This window comes from Phocoena sinus, chromosome 10, assembly GCF_008692025.1.
Source record: "Phocoena sinus isolate mPhoSin1 chromosome 10, mPhoSin1.pri, whole genome shotgun sequence".
NCBI classification, from domain to species: domain Eukaryota; kingdom Metazoa; phylum Chordata; class Mammalia; order Artiodactyla; family Phocoenidae; genus Phocoena; species Phocoena sinus.
This window is the reverse complement of record NC_045772.1, coordinates 81,457,615-81,475,569: the sequence shown is the minus strand read 5'-3', so window position 1 is coordinate 81,475,569 and position 17,955 is coordinate 81,457,615. Positions and strand designations below refer to the sequence as shown.

The following is a 17,955-nucleotide window of genomic DNA, read 5'->3' as shown; positions in this document are numbered from 1 at the left end:
AAAGGATTAGAAAAGTGTAAGTTATTGTTTCTTTTTCTAGCAAAAGAAAAAATATCAATACATTAAAGTGCCACTTAAAATGCATTTTATCAATGATTTGAGACATGGAAAAAGTAACTTTATACTGCATAATATTTTCTGAGGCAAAAATTTGCAAATGTTTCCCAAGAAGATAACAATAGTTTTGCTTCTCCCAGAAATAAAGAATAAAATAAGGTATTTTCAATGGACTATACTAGGAAAATCACAAACACTATACGTTTTAAATTGTTTCAAAAGTGTTGGTAAGAATATTTATGGTGGCTAAAGAAAACACAGATTAATAAATACCCTAAGAATTGGAAAGAGAAAGCCTTAGTTAGAGGGGCTCAGTAAAAAGAGCTAGCAAAGTGCTGGGTATACAGCAGGTGCTCAAAAAATTAAGCTTGATCAGACAAAGAGAATTATATTTAAACTCCAAGTGCTCTATTCTGAAGACAGTGGGCAAAAGACAGTGTATCAAACATGTAATTCAAAAATTCCTAAATCTTCAATTTTGTATGGATTACAAGACATTTTTTAAATGATATATTTTGCAATATAGTTGCTTGCATGTACATAAGAAATATAGACAACTCTAAATCTTCCAGTTCACTGGTTATTATTTTAAGAGACGAGAGTAATTTTTAAAGTATTATTTAAAGGCTGTATGTTTAAACTATTTAAATTAACACCACAACTGCCAAGGTAAGGAAATTGTGGCCCAAGAGCTTATGTAATTGGTTACAGATTGTGCAGCTAACAGGTGACAGAGTAAGACCTGAACTCAACTCTTGATGGCAAAACCCAGCCACTTCCCCGTGCTGCATTGCACGCTCCCTCCCCAGCATGCCCGCCTTTTATGCTGAGACAGGTGGCTTTCATTGCTCCTTCTCTCTCTCATGCTTTGGTTGTCCTTGTTTCTCCAGCCTTGTTTCACGTTTTGTCCTCAGCTCTTCTCCCCTCAGCTTCCTTCTCCCCATCAGCAACTTCATCTGACCCTTGCTTGCACAATCACCTGTGCAGGTCTCACTGCCAAGTGTGTTTCCTTCAGCTTTGACCTTGTTTTCCTGAGCCTCTCATCCTGTTTCCACTTACATTTCCTTATCTACATCCGGAGATTCTGGTGGCACCGCAAACTCAACTTTTCAGAAGGGAATATTCCTTCTCTCTTAAATCGGTTTTCCTCTCAAACTGAAGAAATTCAATTTATTTCAAGGAGATCACATCGTTCTGGTCTTTTAGGCTCCAAACTTAAGGGATCATCTATTAGCCACCACCCCCAACTTGACAATGATTTGTGAAATCCCGCCTACTCTACTCTTTCAACAGTTACTTCCAAAAGTGTCTTCACACATTATATTATAACCAAACTGAACTATGTGATGATTCCTCGACCACAGTTTTCTAAGTCTTTCTCTTTGTTCACATCATATTCTCTGTCTGAAAAGCTCTTCTTCTTCTTGTTTATGGACATGTCCTATCTCCCCTCCATTCTACCAATGTTCGTTAGGTACCAAGTGTGTTTTAGGCACTATCTTAGGTGAATAAGATATAACCCTCTCCTCAAAGAATTTGCAATACCATCGGTTCCATAATAGAGATGTATACTAAGCCCTACGGAAGCGCTTAAGGGCAAACAGCTGATTCGGAAGAGGCTTTACATGGCAAACCTCCCCTGCTAACCCAGAAGATCATCCCAGCAAAGCTGTCTCGTGCACAGTGTGGAACAAATATGTATGTCCTAAATGTCACAGTGCCAAGAATCTCAACAGGCGCCCAGAGCCTTATAGCAACTTTCATTTATTGACACTTAAATTTTTTAGAACACAGACATTTATTATTGTCCCCTATTTCATGTTTTCTTCCTCTAAGACTTTTTCATGTGGGGTGTTGTGAGTAAAGGTGATGATCAGTCTTCGAAGAGATAGTGAGGTGTTAAGAGCTTATTCTACCAGTGAAGAGAACTCAACTCGCCCCTGTCAAACCAAAGTGGGGCACTTAGAGAAGACGTAAGAAATGAAAATTTCTTTTTTTCTTTTAAAAGAAAGGCCTTTAGAGTAAATTAACTTCATCTGGCCAAAGAAGCATCCTTCCAACAGGGGAGGAAAAACAAAATAAGACATTTCTTTGGAATCAAATGGGCTTTTACTGTGTATCTCATTACAGCAGAAGGAGATGCTACAAGAGACCTTTTTAGACCCATCAATTATAAGGCTGAGGTTGTATGTTGGGGAGAAAGACATGAGAACACATTGACTGAAGTACTTAATTTCTTTAAAGGGCACCTCAGTTTGCTGCACTAATCACGGTTCTCACCTCTACACATGAATGGATTGCTTCTCACTCTAACCTGGTAACATACAGTCGGCCCAGCTGTAATAAGTAAAACTGCCAAACGTGAAAACACAGGACTGTTTTTCTTGAAATGGTACAAGTCAGTGTCACTGTCTGGAAGAGAACCTGTTGTGAGTGGAACCCCAGGTCCATGTGAATGAGCTCCATTTTTATTCTCTGTAAGAGCCTTTTAACCACATTAATCCAGAAACTCAACCAAGAGATAGAAAAGCAATAGTTTAAAGGATAAATATTATAGAAAGCTACATTTTACCCTCTGTTTTAAAAAATGCTCTTTATACTACTAGAAGAATAAAGCTGTTCAAAACCAATCAGACAGTGGAAGTGTTCCATATCACATTAAAATGAGCACCGTACTTGGCATCATTGCTAAATTCTTTTCAGGCAGATGAAACCACAGGTGCTTATCAGATTCATAAACAACTAAATCAAATGAGCAACACTCTTCTTAGCTACTTCCGGCCTAGTTAGAAGCAAATATTTTCTAACTATATGACATTCAGAATGCCACCGAAAGGAGACGGGGGCTCCCCATATCTCTGTTCTCAACTCTGGAGCCACACTGCCAGCATTTCAATCCCCCCTATGCCACATACTAACTGGAATATCTTAAGTTACTTCACTACCCTGTGTCCAGTCCCATAATTGTCAAACTGAATGATCATGACACTTACTCTCAGAGGGCTTCAGTGATGATTAAATAGGGGAAAATATGTAAAGTACTTAGAACAGCACATAGTAAATGCTATATAAGTTGTGTATAATTGATGCTGTTGTTGCTAGTATTAATATTATTCAGATCACAGAACAGTTTACAGTTGACAAGGTGATTTTGTACATACTTTCTCACTTTATACCAAACCGTCCCACATACTAAGAAAATGGCAAAAATAATAAATGATAAACTACTTGAAAATCTTTAGTTATCCACTATTTTAATCAGTCCTTGGAATTATATACTTGTGAGCTAATGGACCCGGGGCTCACAATGGACCTTCCAACTTCAACTAGGTGGAAAAAATTCTACATTGGTTCAAACTCCATAGTTTTCAAAAAAGGCAAACTTTGGTGCTAAACATGAATGAAGAATACACAGAGATGGAGCAGGATTCTGTTCTGTTTGTCTTAATCGTCCTCATTTAAGATTGGAAAACTTTAGATATTGCCACATCACTAGTTTAGCAGAACTGATTCCTGTTGTCAAATACTGAGTTCTGCCTTGAGGCATGGGAGGCAAGTGTTACGTCCAAACGTGTCTTGGCCTTACAGCGGTGACAGCTCAGAGGCAAGTCATTTACACAAATTCCTTTAACTCAAATAAAAGTAATCGTAGAGCCATGGTCAGAAATTCTGGTGCCAGGGTTATAAATAATAGTCTCAGAGCTATAATTGCCATGGCAGAAATTTGGGAAAGAACTAAAAACGTATTTTGAAAAGAATTCTACAACAATTGAGAAGTTCAACTTCTGTACTCGTTCTTCAATTCCAAAATGAATTTCTGACTGGGCTTCCCAAGAAGGTGTCTTTGTTAGATTAGGCCAAGTAGCAAGGAATGTCCTTCCCAGTCTTTTCAATATCAGAGTCAATTCCAGGCCACAAGACACAGCTTTTAGCCAATGTCTTCATGTGAACACATCCCAGATGTACTAAATGTAATGTAGCCAACATAACTAACAACCACCTTCTGAAATTACAACAAAACATCTCCATAAAAAGAGAAGTCACACTGACAGTTTGTGAAAATCCTAGATGATGGGTTTTTCCTGGCCATTTCCTGTTGCATCAACTCCGATGGATCAAAAATTAAGAAGCTCAGGACTTCCCTGGTGGTGCAGTGGTTAAGGATCTGCCTGCCAATGCAGGGGACACGGGTTCGAGCCCTGGAATGGGAATATCCCACATGCCACGGAGCAACTAAGCCCATGTGCCATAACTACTGAGCCTGCTCTCTAGAGCCCGTGAGCCACAACTACTAAGCCCACGTGCCACAACTACTGAAGCCCACATGCCTAGAGCCTGTGTTCCGCAACAAGGAAAGCTACTGCTCGCCACAACTAGAGAAAGCCCGCACACAGCAACGAAGACCCAATGCAGCGAAAAATAAATAAACTAATTAATTAACAGAAAATTAAGAAGTCAGAAATGATTGCCTTTCATGGATAGAAAGGATAACAAAACTGTATTAGTCTTAGAAAGGACTAAAGGTTTTCTTTGATTTTCAAAGAAGCACAGTCCTGTTTGCCTTAACGGGAGTTAATAGCATTACGAGTGAAGAGTTCAAGGATGATGTTTGAGGTACTGATTCTACCTCTGTTCCTGTTCCCTTGGAAGTATCATACACTAAAGTAATATTTTTTCCACCGTGTGCAATATCATCAAGACATCATCAAAATGTGTCACCACAACCAGAATCTTAGAAAACTAAGTCCTCAACTAGAAATTCAAAAGGTAATGAACATTGCAAACTGAAGATACTTAATTTAGGGTTTTCCCTCCAAGACTAACAATTAGCTGCTAATCAGCTTGGATAAGATCTGTAAGGAGGTGATTGTATGTATCTGTAGTCTCCACACAATCTTATTTTAACATTAAACTTGGTATGAGTCTAACTGGCTTTCCCCTAACCTTTTCATTAATGATAGCCTGTCTGATTAGATATTTTTCCTCATTTGAATTCCCAGGGGTTAAAAAGGTGTGTATCTAATTTCAAATAAATTATTGCAACAGCTGTATCCTAGTGGAATTACATTAGATCCGTCATTATAATCAACTCCATCTTTAAGGAACTCCTTTGAGGAAATGTGGCCAATCTCCTATAATCCAACTGGCTAATGGTTTGTATTTCTTGGTCACTGACTCCAAGGAATGTAAGCCAATTCTTTCCCCTGATGATTTTCCCCACTTTCTTAAGATAAGAAACATAAACTTCAATAGGAGTAGTTATTATATACATTCACAAGATGCTCTTCATCAATCCAATGACACAATCATGATAATTTTGAAAAACATACAGATGTTTCAATAACTCTGAAAAGAATTCTGAAATTCTTTTTTTGTAAAGGAGGTTACAAAAAAAAAAGAATGTGGAAAAAATTTAAACCAATTATTCATATGCCACAATGGCAATCTACTGCCATCTCCTTTCTTCCCTTTTTCTAATTCAGTGTAAAGACATTATATTTCTACCATGTGTCAGGAACTAGGAAAGGGGGTGCAAAAAGCAAGCATATGCTAAAAGAATTTTCAAATATGTAGAGGACATATGGCACTGTTTTTCAACATAAATAATCCTCACTAGACCATTTGATTCCATTTGTGAAATTTAAACATTTACACAGTAAATGATGATATTTAAAACATTTGATGATGATACTGGAGATAAGAGTGACTTAAAGTCATCATTCTGGGTTTATCAAATATCCCAGCCTCTAGACAAACAAGGTTGCTGAGAAGGCTTTTCTTAGAGGATGAGTTTGTGCCCTCTAACTAGTGAGAAGTAAAGGGAACTATTTATCTTCTCTGGGGTTTAATAAAAGCCTCTCAGTATTGGGTTTCCAGGAAGCATATGGACTGACGTGAAACTCAACAAAATCATACACCTCACCCATTTTAATACAGGGTCTGCTTAAATTCAGAGGTTGAGAACTTATGCAACCCTTCACCCATAGTACTGGAGAATGGATCTTTCTGCTTGTAAATGGATCTTTCTGAGTAAGCAGTCTTCATCTCATCTCCAGAACATAAAGTCGAGAGAAGAGTAACTAATCAGACGATAAGCAGATAAGCCTTAGACACCATTTCCCTATTGAAGCAAAACTCCTTGACTCACACATCATAAACCACTACCTCATAAAATTACACTCAAATGGCAGTGCACACAACCACTAAAGTTAAGCCCATAATCCGCTGGTTCACGGTATAGAAACTACTTGTTACTGAGAAAAATGGAATCAATATGCTGCCAATGCAAGCATGCACACTCACACCAAAGGCCAGGAAAAATGGAATTTCAATGGTTTGAAAAACGGTTAATTTCAAAGCTTCTGCACAGGCTTTGTGTACCTGAAGGATGATATGGAGAGGTATAGAGCAAAAAAGATTCAGCTTATGGGAGGTCTCAGAGAACATAAGAGGACAAAGCAAGAAGGGGAGGAGATGGAAATAAATGAGAGAATTGACCTTGATCTGAATAATAATGTGAAGTACAATTGGAGAGTTTCCCTCCTGGACAACGGGAAGAGTGATATCTGTTTTAGATCCTCAAGTGCTGTGATTCCTCTTATATTTCCACAATCATTTGGTAAAGACTGATACATAGGTACAACTTTGCAAGATGGAGTAACAGTGGTAAGGAACAATATATAAAGTATTGAAATTCAACCTGTATCTCACACAATCCACAAAAATCAATTCCAGGTAGGTTCAAGATTTAAATGTGAAGGACAAAAGTGTAACACTTTCAGAGGTCTATGGAGGAGAGTATATTTATGATACAGGGGTAGGGGAGGGTTTTTTAAACAATAAATTAAAACTGCAAACTATAAAAGACTACAGTAAAATTGAGAGCTTCCATTAATTAAAACACATCATTAAAACCACAAACTGGGAAAAGATATTATATATGTGTGTGTGTGTGTAGAGTGTTTAAGGAATTCCTGCACACTAGAAAAAAAGCATACATCATCCAAAAGAAAACGAGCAAAAGGCTCAAACAGGCACGTCATGGAAGAGAAAAGCCAAGTAGCCAATAAACATAAGAAAATAGATAATCAACCTCACAAGTAATTAGAGAAATGAAAACTTAAACTGCAGTAAGAGATTTCTCACCTACACAACTGGAAAAAATTTTTAATTCTTTCAACATTAAGCTTTTACAAAGATGTGAGCAAACCGAACACTGATAGCTGGGCAAATTGGTACAGCTACTTTGAAAAACAATTTGACATTCTTAGTAAAGCTAAAGATGTACAAAGAAACAAACAAAAAAAAACAAGACAAAAACAAATCAAAACAAAAAGAAAAAAAGACACAGAGGTAAGACCAGCACACTCCAGCCCTATATTCACCTTCCTGTTTCTATATTCACCTTCCTGTTTCAGTGTAGTTCATGAGCTCCAAGCTGGGAACCTACCACCTACAACCAAGAGGGTCTTGGCCCACGGGGCAGTGAGAGGAGCACAGGACTTGTAAGAGTTATCAAGAGAACAGCATGGTAGAATACCCACCCCCTTACAGAAAGAGAGAGAGAGAAACCTAATCCCTTTTCCCAAAAATACTAGAAAGAAATTATCCTTGAAAGGGAAGGAGAAAACTAGCACTTGCATTACTTATCAATCAATGCAAATATTTTGACAAAGGAAGTATGAAGCCAAATTTTAATAAGTTCAGAATATATTTAGAATTTCCTCAGATAGAAGTATCTACAGAGTCAATGGAATGAAGAGGAGCTCTGCATAGCACAACTTCAAGGGAAGCTCTTGAGAATTAAATGAGATGATATCTATCTGCACACAGTTTAACACATAATCATGTGATTTACGAAAGGGCTCAACATTGGAAAGCTGTGCACTTGGTGAAAATGATAATGTTTTAGAGACCAAGCAGAGCAACGAAGACCCAATGCAGCCAAAAATAAAATAAATAAAAAATTTTTAAAAAAGCGGCTTGCTCCTTTAAAAAACAAAATGGATTCACAGTGCAAAATGTTGGCAAGGATTATGGAGCAATGGAAATTTTCATACACTGTTGATGAGTGTAAATTGGTGACACCACTTAAAAAAAATTGGTTTGATCTGAGTTCTACCACTGGCTTTGTGATCTCAAGAATTTTACTTAGCTGCCCTCAGACTCAGTTTCCCCATCTTTGTGTAATAATATCCACACTGCAGGACTATTTTAAGAAAAAGAAATTGTTTATGGAAAGCTTTATGTCCTTAGCCCATAAGTACTAAATAAACAGCTATTGTAATATTTTGTTTAATGTTTTAAAAAAGAAGCTTCATTTGAGAAAGACTTGCGCAACTGGCATATATAGGATATGACAATGTCCAGTGCCATGAAGACACCCACAGCTTTTAAGTTCTGACATAAATATCCAGTTCCAACTTCCTATAAATTTTTAAGAGAAGGCAAATGAAAAACAGCATTCATTTCGTAGAAGATAACTTTGAAGCCAACTTGATCAGTATGCTATGGTTTCATAAAAATAACACATACACGTGCATAAGTTTCAAGCATCACTAGTGCGTGTACAAAGCAAAACTCTTCAGAAGCCAATTTAGATCAACTTTTCTTAAAGTAGTGTTAAGTGGGAAGACCAAAGGTCCAATGTTCTCTTAGAAAAGAGCAATATTTCTTCCTAATATTTGTTTTTAACATAAGAAATGTAAGAAAAAATATTTAAAACATTTATAAAATTATCACACAGTGTCCATTAGGAAATACTGTGCTTCCTAACTAGGCTCCCCATATGCACTTGGTGCCCCCCCCCAATTCATTCTCTGTCATTCAGAGGGTTGTGAAACAACAGAGAACTATAACTGAATATACATGAATACATAAAATGCTTACAAATCAATGAGAAAAAAATCTGGTGGAAAAGTAGACAAGAGAACTGAACTGGCATTTCTTATAAGAAACACATATGGCCAATAAACATGAAAACATGCTTACCTTTTATTAGTAATTAGGGAGTATTAATTAAGATTATACTGAAAAAGAATATATATATAACTGAATCACTGTGCTATACACCTGAAACTAACACAACATTTTAAATCAACTATAATTAAAAAAAGAAAGACTACCATAAGCCACCATCTTACACCCACTAGATTGGCAAAAATTAAGAAGTCTGACAAAACGAAGTGCTGGAGGGGATGTGGACCAATTGTAGGAATGAAAATTGGTACAACCACTTTAGAAAACATGTTCTCACCCAGCAATTACATTCCCAAGGAAACATGTGCTCCAGGAGACACATAGTACCACATCCTAGACATTTATATAAGCATTGACAGCAAAACAAACAGGCAAAAAATAAACCAAAACACTGGAATCAATCCAGATATCCACTGACAGGAAAAACGGATCAGTAAATTGTAGTATATTCCCAGAGGGTAATAATATCTTTGGTAAATATAAAAAACTTGAGCCTCAGCAACACACAACAACCTTGATGAATCTCAGAAACATGATCTTGAGAGAAAAAAAAAAGCCCTAGAAGACACGTAGTGTGGTATTAAAACTGAGACGTCCTAGTTGCCTCTGCCTCTGGAAGGGGAGGCCAAAACACATAGGTAGATACAAGCTATTCTTCAGTTGGCTGGGGGATTCACGGGTCTTCATTGTATTGGTATGCTTCATAATTTTAAATGATGTTGTATATATTATTTCATATAAATTCAATATTATATTTAAGCATCATGATGGTTGCTTCCTGCATATCATGTTCTGTGGCTTTTGAACACTGACCCAAACCCATAGCATGGTTTAGGTAAGGACTCATGATCCAACATCTACAAATCTTGAACCGTTGTCATCCTTGTTCTCTGAATCAATCTATATCTTCCTCCTGCCACACAGGCCTTTCAGTGTCTCATCATGTCTCCTCTTCCTCAAGGCATTAGCAGATGAGGTTTCCTTTGGCCAGCCATGCTTTCTGTGTACCCCCATCCCCAAGTACTCCCAGCTTTGCTTAGTTAACTCCTACTCAACCTTTAGGTCTGAGCGCAACCATATCAGAGTCATTCCCTCTAACCTTACTAAGCTAGTTCTCATTCAGTCCTCTCATAATATTCTGCCCTTCATTCACCAAGTATTTTAGTTTTATAGCTATTTTATATCAGTGTTTGAATGATTTCTATCTCCTTCTACTAGATTATAGGCACCACAAGCACAGGGACTGTGCTTTTTTTCCCCTTTTTGGCTGCCCAGCAAACAACTCCAACACCTAGTGCAAAACCTGGCACATTAAGTACTTAATAAATACTTTTGAATGAATGTCTAAACCAATGATTCTGAATGAGAGATCACTATCTACCAAAAAAGATTTGTACTGAGTGCCACCTATTTAAGGACTGCAATATATGGTATCTATCATGTCTTACAACTTGGGCAGATATTTGAGATATATTTAATGTTACTTGCATATTAAATGTTTTTAGTGTACAAACTCAATAACTATAGTTTTATGGCTGAAAGAAGGAAGTTATGTTGGAATCCAACAAGCAAAATGTTAGAATACCAAAAAGAAAAAGTAAACAATTCTAACATTCACTCTGAAAAATTGGAAGGTAAAATATTAATCAATGATTGTGATATGGCCTAATGCAAGAGAATACGCTAATATGCCGAAAGTCTAGTCTAAGTTCTTCCCTGTCACCATATGTCTAATGAAATAGGATGTTCATACTTTACTGAAAAACAAACACAGAAACCACCATGACGCTGTGCATCACTGCAAGGATCTGACTGAGCAACGTTAATTCTTAATATTACGTAAATGTATCACCTTAAAAGATACAAAGTTACTATTTTCTTTTAAAAATATTATGTTTGGGTGTGCCATAATTTATAACAAAAGATAAAATTAATTCTATTTTATCTCATTTTCCCCTCATCAAATGAAAATCATGTTTTCCTTTAGTGACAATAAAAATTATGTAGGTCTAATGTTGAGGATTTCTTGAATCAAATTGTCATGAGATGATATATTTTGCCTACTGTTATATAAGCAAGTATCTTCTTATACCTCCCAACTGTGTTCTATATGTTAACCATAACTTTCAAAGAATTCCACAATGAAAAACTGTGAGACTAGAACTAGTAGAATCTAGGAATTCCATAAGTGTTCGACAACATTTCAAAGCACCAATACAATTATTACCCAAAGAAAACAAGATCTCAATCCAAACCAACCTAAAGATGCCTGAGTTGATTAAAAGACAAAGTGTCAAATGCCTACCTTAGGAAGGCTTTTGCAGAAAGTCTTTGACTAGGCTTATTACAGTCTCGTGAACACTATTTTGAAAGTCATTTTGATCCCCTCTGGCATACACCATGGCAGATACTTCACTACTTTACACATCCTCAACTGTAACTGGAATCCAGGGCACTAAGGAAGTAACACTTTATGTCTAATAACATGCAAAGCACATTTGCTGATATGGAAGTAGAGCTGCTTGGTAGTGCTGGGGTGAGAGGTTTCTGCATTATAAACATTTTCACAGGCTTGTGAATCACCTGTCTAGTTAGCTTTGGAAAGGAACAAAACAACGTTCTCAGACTGAAAAGAAAACACAATCTTGAAAAAATTTGATTTGAGGGAAACAAGCTACTTTCAATTAATAAATTAAAGAATACAGGAAAAAGAATTTCAGTGAACTATAGGTTGCTAATTTCATACTCCCAAACTGGGTAATAATAAGTTGATGACTCTCCCTCTCTTCTTTATCTGTGTGTGTGTGTGTGTGTGTGTGTGTGTGTGTGCGCGCGCGCGCGTGAGTGTGTGTAATATATCACTTTTATACTTCTGGATATTAATATGTGTAAAAAAGGTATTTATCAAATCTTTGAGGTATGAAAAGTCTTGTTTTCTCCTGTGGGTATTGGTAGCATAGATGAGTGGGTCCCCTCCCCCCCAAAAAAGTGCACTAGCACATCTCCTATTACATTTCAATGATTCTAACAAAATTCTAAAATTTTCCCCAAATTTTAACATTCCTGAATCACAGGTCACTCTAAAATTAACGGTTTATCATAGCTCAACTGGCAACATTCTTTTTTTTTCCAGTGATACAACTGATGGCGTATTAGAACTGATGAGATGTATATCACATTGAATGAAAAAATAAGAATATCGGGGCTTCCCTGGTGGCGCAGTGGTTGAGAGTCCGCCTGCCGATGCAGGGGACACGGGTTCGTGCCCCGGTCCGGGAAGATCCGCATGTCACAGAGTGGCTAGGCCCATGAGCCATGGCCGCTGAGCCTACGCGTCCGGAGCCTGTGCTCCGCAACGGGAGAGGCCACAACAGCGAGAGGCCCGTGTACCGCAAAAAAAAAAAGAATATCTTTTAATCTGGCATTGGAACTCAACAAAGCTTCACAGTATCTGGTACTACTATCACACCCATTTTTCACATAAAGCAAGATGAAATTATACCAGAGATTTAAATAAACTATTTGTCTTTAGTGTTTTCCCTTTCTTACCGCTACATGTTGTGTATAATACTTCAGTTCACCACCATCTTACGTTTTGATGTCACATACTCTGAACTGGGCCTACATTAAAATCAGTAAACAAAGTGACAATATTGACAGAGACAAGAGGTATATTTTACTTACAAATGAAGAGCCATGGAAAAGTAAATAAATAAGAGAGATGCATTTAACTAATTTATGAAGCACAGACAATATGAAATTGCTGTCCTTTAAAATATTCACCCTTAGGTACCACTTTACCCCCACTAGGATGGCTAAAATAAAAAGAGACAGACAATAACGACACTGTTAATGTGGAAAAATTGGGACTCTTATACATTGATGACCATAATAAAATGGTGCCATCATTCTGGAAAACTGTTTTGCAGTTCCTAAAAATTAAACATAGAGTTTGCATATGACCCCTTTTGCATAGGGATATGCAAAAGAAAAATAAAAACATACGTCCATACAAACACTTGTACGTGAATGTTAATAGCAGCATTATTCATAATAGCTAAAAAGTAGGGACAACCCAAATGTCCATCAATGATAAATGGGTAGAGAGAATGTGATCTATCCATATGATGGAATATTATTTGGCAATAAAGAGGTAATGAAGCACTGATACAAGTTACAACATGGATGAGCCTTGAAAACATTATGCTAAGTGAAAGAAGGCAGTTATATAAGACCACATATATTATGATTGCATTTATATGAAACATCTAGAAGAGGTAAATCCATTGAGACAGAAAGTAGATTAGTGGTTGACAGGAGGTGGGGGAGGGAATGGAGAGTGACTGCTAATGGGCGTGAGGTTTCTTTTGCGGGTAATGAAAATGTTCTAAAATTAGACAGTGGGTGTTGTTTGCAAATCTGTGAATATGCTAAAAACCACTGAACTGTATACTTCAGCAGGGTGAATTTTAGGATGTGTGACTATTTCAATAAAGCTGTTAAAAAATAAAATATATCCATTAGATTACAGAAATTCACTCTTTAAATGATTTTAAAATCCACATCTTAAAGAAAATAATGTCGGTTCTGTCCAACTTTTTGCTAAGCTGATGAGCCATTACTGCTATTTGCCACAAAGCTCTCGCATTTAAGTGCATCTGTACGACAGATGTATTATAATGGCACATGTTTTGAATGTTACATCTGTTAGTAAAATGTAGAGCAGCTCAAACTGCTAATTAAATATAAAACTGTATGTGTCAATTAGGAGCCAATTTCTTTTCAAAACTGTCTAATGTTTAAGGCACAATAAATTGAACTAGTAACTAAGACTGTTTGTGTCTTGACCTGTGTGGGAAGGCAGTCCAGTGCACTGAATACAGGCTGGACAGTTTCCATGGATACCTCACACTACTTGAGGTGGAGAAACTAAAATTTAAAAACAACCTCAAGAAAATTATGCTTCACAAAATCTATTAGTTTAAAGAAATACTAATTTTCCTGAAGAAAGATGCTAGAATTTGTTTTGTTGATAAGTGGATAAGGTTTTGGGGGGGGGTGAGGGGGGGCAAGGTTTTTAAAAGGATAGTTTTTAAGTTGCATTAGAATTCTAGTAGTGGGAGAGCCATATTCAAAAGGCATCAATCATCAAAAGGTTTACAGCAAACCTCTAGAGTTTTAAAGATATTTAGCTTTTACAGAAACCAAATATATCAAATTATTCCAGCTGAGTTTAGTTAATCTGGCCACTGCGTACTAATATGCTGATCTTTCCAAATAAATGTACACTGTGATTACAACCAGGTTATTACCCCACCCACCATCCTTTTGTTCCTTCCCATGGAATATGACTACACACTTTCCAGATGTAGCATGAAAGCCACAATGTTATTCAACAACCACTGCAGAATTAAACAAAACAAAGCATGAGAAGAACACATGTAGCTTTCATAAGAAAAGGAGACGTTCCCCACTCCACTGTGCTGAGAAGACCTGACCATACACCTCTTTGTTCACACCTTTAAAGGTTAGAGAAGAAGAATGAGAAAGTCATAGCATCAGCTTTTTCCATGTCCCCAAATCACTTTCCCTATTAGGCAACCAAGTCAGGATTCATTCCCAGAACTCAAGAGAGAACCAGCGTGCGTGAAAATATGGTTGTTTTCCTTGGACCACTTAGTCCTGTCATTACGTGAGATCCAGCATGTTTTAATAAAGGAGACAAACGAATCAGTAAATTTTAATCAAATTAAACCAATATTTGATATATATCAGGACAATTTCACAAATATCTCATTCGATGCTGACAGCAAACTGACATAACACCTCACTTAGCAGCAAGAATCAACTCACTGCATATGCTTGTCCCAAATATTTTTGGAAAGTATGCATTCGTTTTAATTTTATGTTAAAATAGAGACATTTTGAAAAATTAGAAAACATTCACTAAAAATGTTTGGGGCAGAAGTTGATAGTAAAAGAACACAAAAAGAAATCTACCCAGAAAAACACTCATATTAAATAGAACTCGGCTCGAATCAAGTTTCCTTGACTGTTGCCAACTCTCTTCCCCTATTTCTTGTTCTCTATCATCTTGATTCCCCCCAATTCTTCCTGTTTTCTCAGTTTCCTTTCACCTGAGCTGTAACCAGTTCCTTCCTTGCAGTCCCTTTTGCTTCTGGGTGTCTAATTTTTTTAAAGGGAGGCGAGATCTGTACCAAGTATCGTCCCATCCAAGGTGCAGCAGCCTTTGAATCTGTTGTTCCCTCCACCCTGTGCTATGCCACTGCCCCTACCGCCTTCATCAACACCTTGCCATCCTTCTGGTCTCAGCTTAAATGTCACTTTCTTGGAAACACCATTTTCTGGATACCCCTCCCCTCACCAAACTTGTATCCTCCAGTTACAAACTCTTACAGCACTTGGGACTTTTTGCTCAGAGTCATTAAGTAAAGAAAATATATTAATTAATCCCTGCCCAACTATTTCTTTGGTACCTGACTTTCTCACTAAACTCTAAACTCTGAGGATGTAACAGAGATTGTTCATCAACGTATCTTCAGGGGTTAGCAGACATTCAGTAATTTTTTTGTAAGTATATACTGTATATATATATATATATACACCGCTCTATATTTTTTTTGTTAGTATTGCCATGATGCTAACATTTCAGCCCTTTGAAAAAAGAATATTAGTTTAGCTGTTCCTTTTGGAAAACATAGAACGTTTTAAAAACATCCAGTGTTAAACACACCAGCAGCTATCCCTGCCCTGTGAGTCTGACATTACCAACACAAGAGAGGAAAAGACAAACTCTCTGGCTTACTGCTAGGAGAGGAAGAGGCTGGCCCACTCTTCACCAATCCTCTCCCTTTTCCTCTGGACACACAACTCGATTACGTTGCCCAGCCTTCATCTCAGTCTGGTGGGGTCATGTGACTGAGTCTGAGCCCACTGCAGGGGAGCAGAAGGGACAGGGATGCGGCCCACGTGGGAACCCTGCATCCTCTCCTCTATTGTAGCCTGAGGCAAAAAGGCACAGCCGCCTAGGAAGATGCAGAGCCCGGAGAAGGAAGGAACCTAGGGCTCTGGATTGCTGGGAAGCTGCCTGGCCAGGACACTCACCTTAGGATTCTAACTTTCATGATGCGAAAACAGAAGCAAACTTTTATTACACTAAGCTACGGAGGTTTTCGGGTTTATCTGTTCATTAGCTAGTGCTACCTACAACAACATAGGCCAGCGTGGGTTGGCCTGAATGGAGAGCTGCTGGTCTGGTTCCTGGCAGCTCCAGCTGTGACTCTTCCTATGGTATTTTGTCCAGACGCACCTCTGTCTGGAGAAACTCTGAGCACAAGCTAGTCATGAAGCTGCCATGAAAAGTCATCTGGGAATAAAATTTCATCCACACGAGAGAGTTTACAGGTTTTCCTTAGCTTACTACAGTATTCCCTCTTTCCAGCGTCTTTGCCTTCTCTCTCTTACCCAATTTTTCCATTGTCTCCAACTCCCCATTACTACGATTCACACACACACACACTCTCTCTCTTTCTTTCTCTCTCTCTTTCCCACATGGCTGACCCTGAATACAGGGAAATACAGAAGGAAAATCAACTGACTTCAGGCTGCATGCCTATCACCAACTGTTTCAAACTCTCTACCATTCAGCTATGTTTCCACCAACTTTGTCATTTGTCTGTTTTCATTTGTCTCGTCTTTGAACCTCTGAAAACATATCCCTTCCACAGTGATAACTTAAGGCTTAATAAGCCTCTGAAAGTATTAGAAATCCCTCAGTTAAATACGCATTCCAAGAATACGATACTTCCAAACAATATGAAGCAAGATTTATTTTTTTAATTATTTTACCAACTATGGAAGAAGTATGAGCTAAATTTCTTAGCATAATCAGTTCTCATGTAAAAACTTCCAGTTAACTTCATTTTTTAAAGAGAGACAGGAAAAAAGCAAGAGTGAGGGAACGGAAATAGGGACAAATGAATTGATGAATGGTACCAGCTGGAATTTGTATCAATTAGTTTGATACACAAAGAATAAAGTGATTATTGCTATTTCTTCTAATGAAGTCTAAAAAACTGATTTACAGGAATATTTACTACAGTCATGATGTTTCTGGGTTTGAAATAAATCCATACAAAAAATATTCTTCTGTACGGGATCAATCAAGTTCCAGCCTGGCTAGAAGTGATGATAATTATTGGAAAGTAAATTGTTACGTTTTTGTCTGACTGCCTGTTACCTTGGCACGTGGTATTATTTCCAATTCTGTCTGTAAATAACAGTACATCAAGCCACCTTGGGTGACTTATATAACCAGCTACTATCACTTGAAAATTGTCAGCTCCAGTAACTTGCTACTGCATGCGTAGTTACACTGTTGGAACACTGATTTCAGTTCATTTATTTTCTGTTGTGGAGAGCTGTATTTTACAAGGGAAATTAATTCTAAAGCTTCACCTTTAATCTTAATTCAAGCCATTTAAGTTTGGTAACTAACAACAACCAAAAAGGGAAAAGACTTAATGAACAGCTGACCTTAATTTTTCTTATTTTAATTTATCAATTAAAACTAGCATTTAAACTATGACTACTCTTCAGACAAAACGTAATTATCCACTGCTGTTTGTATTTATAACAACAGACTAAAAAAATTATCCTTCAAACAGAACAGAATCTGGGTTATTTCGCATCAACTAAAAGTTAGACAGTAGAAAATTATTCTCCTAAACTCTGGACAGTTTAACAAACACACAAAGTAATTTCTACCTCAGTACTCACTAACATATTTTGCACTATCAAAAAAAAACAAGACACCTAAAAAACGGTGAAAAACAGGGCCCATAAAATCTTACTCAAATTGGGCCAATTTGGTCTGGTAGCAGCAAAGAGAAGAAGAAA

The 17,955-nt window shown here is 37.3% G+C and overlaps 1 protein-coding gene across 2 annotated transcripts in view; it reads right to left on the bottom strand.

Moving 5' to 3' along the window:
• Nucleotides 1-17,955, bottom strand: part of ITPR2 (inositol 1,4,5-trisphosphate receptor type 2) — a 530,755-nt gene that overhangs the window by 169,969 nt on the left and 342,831 nt on the right. The window lies entirely within an intron of this gene.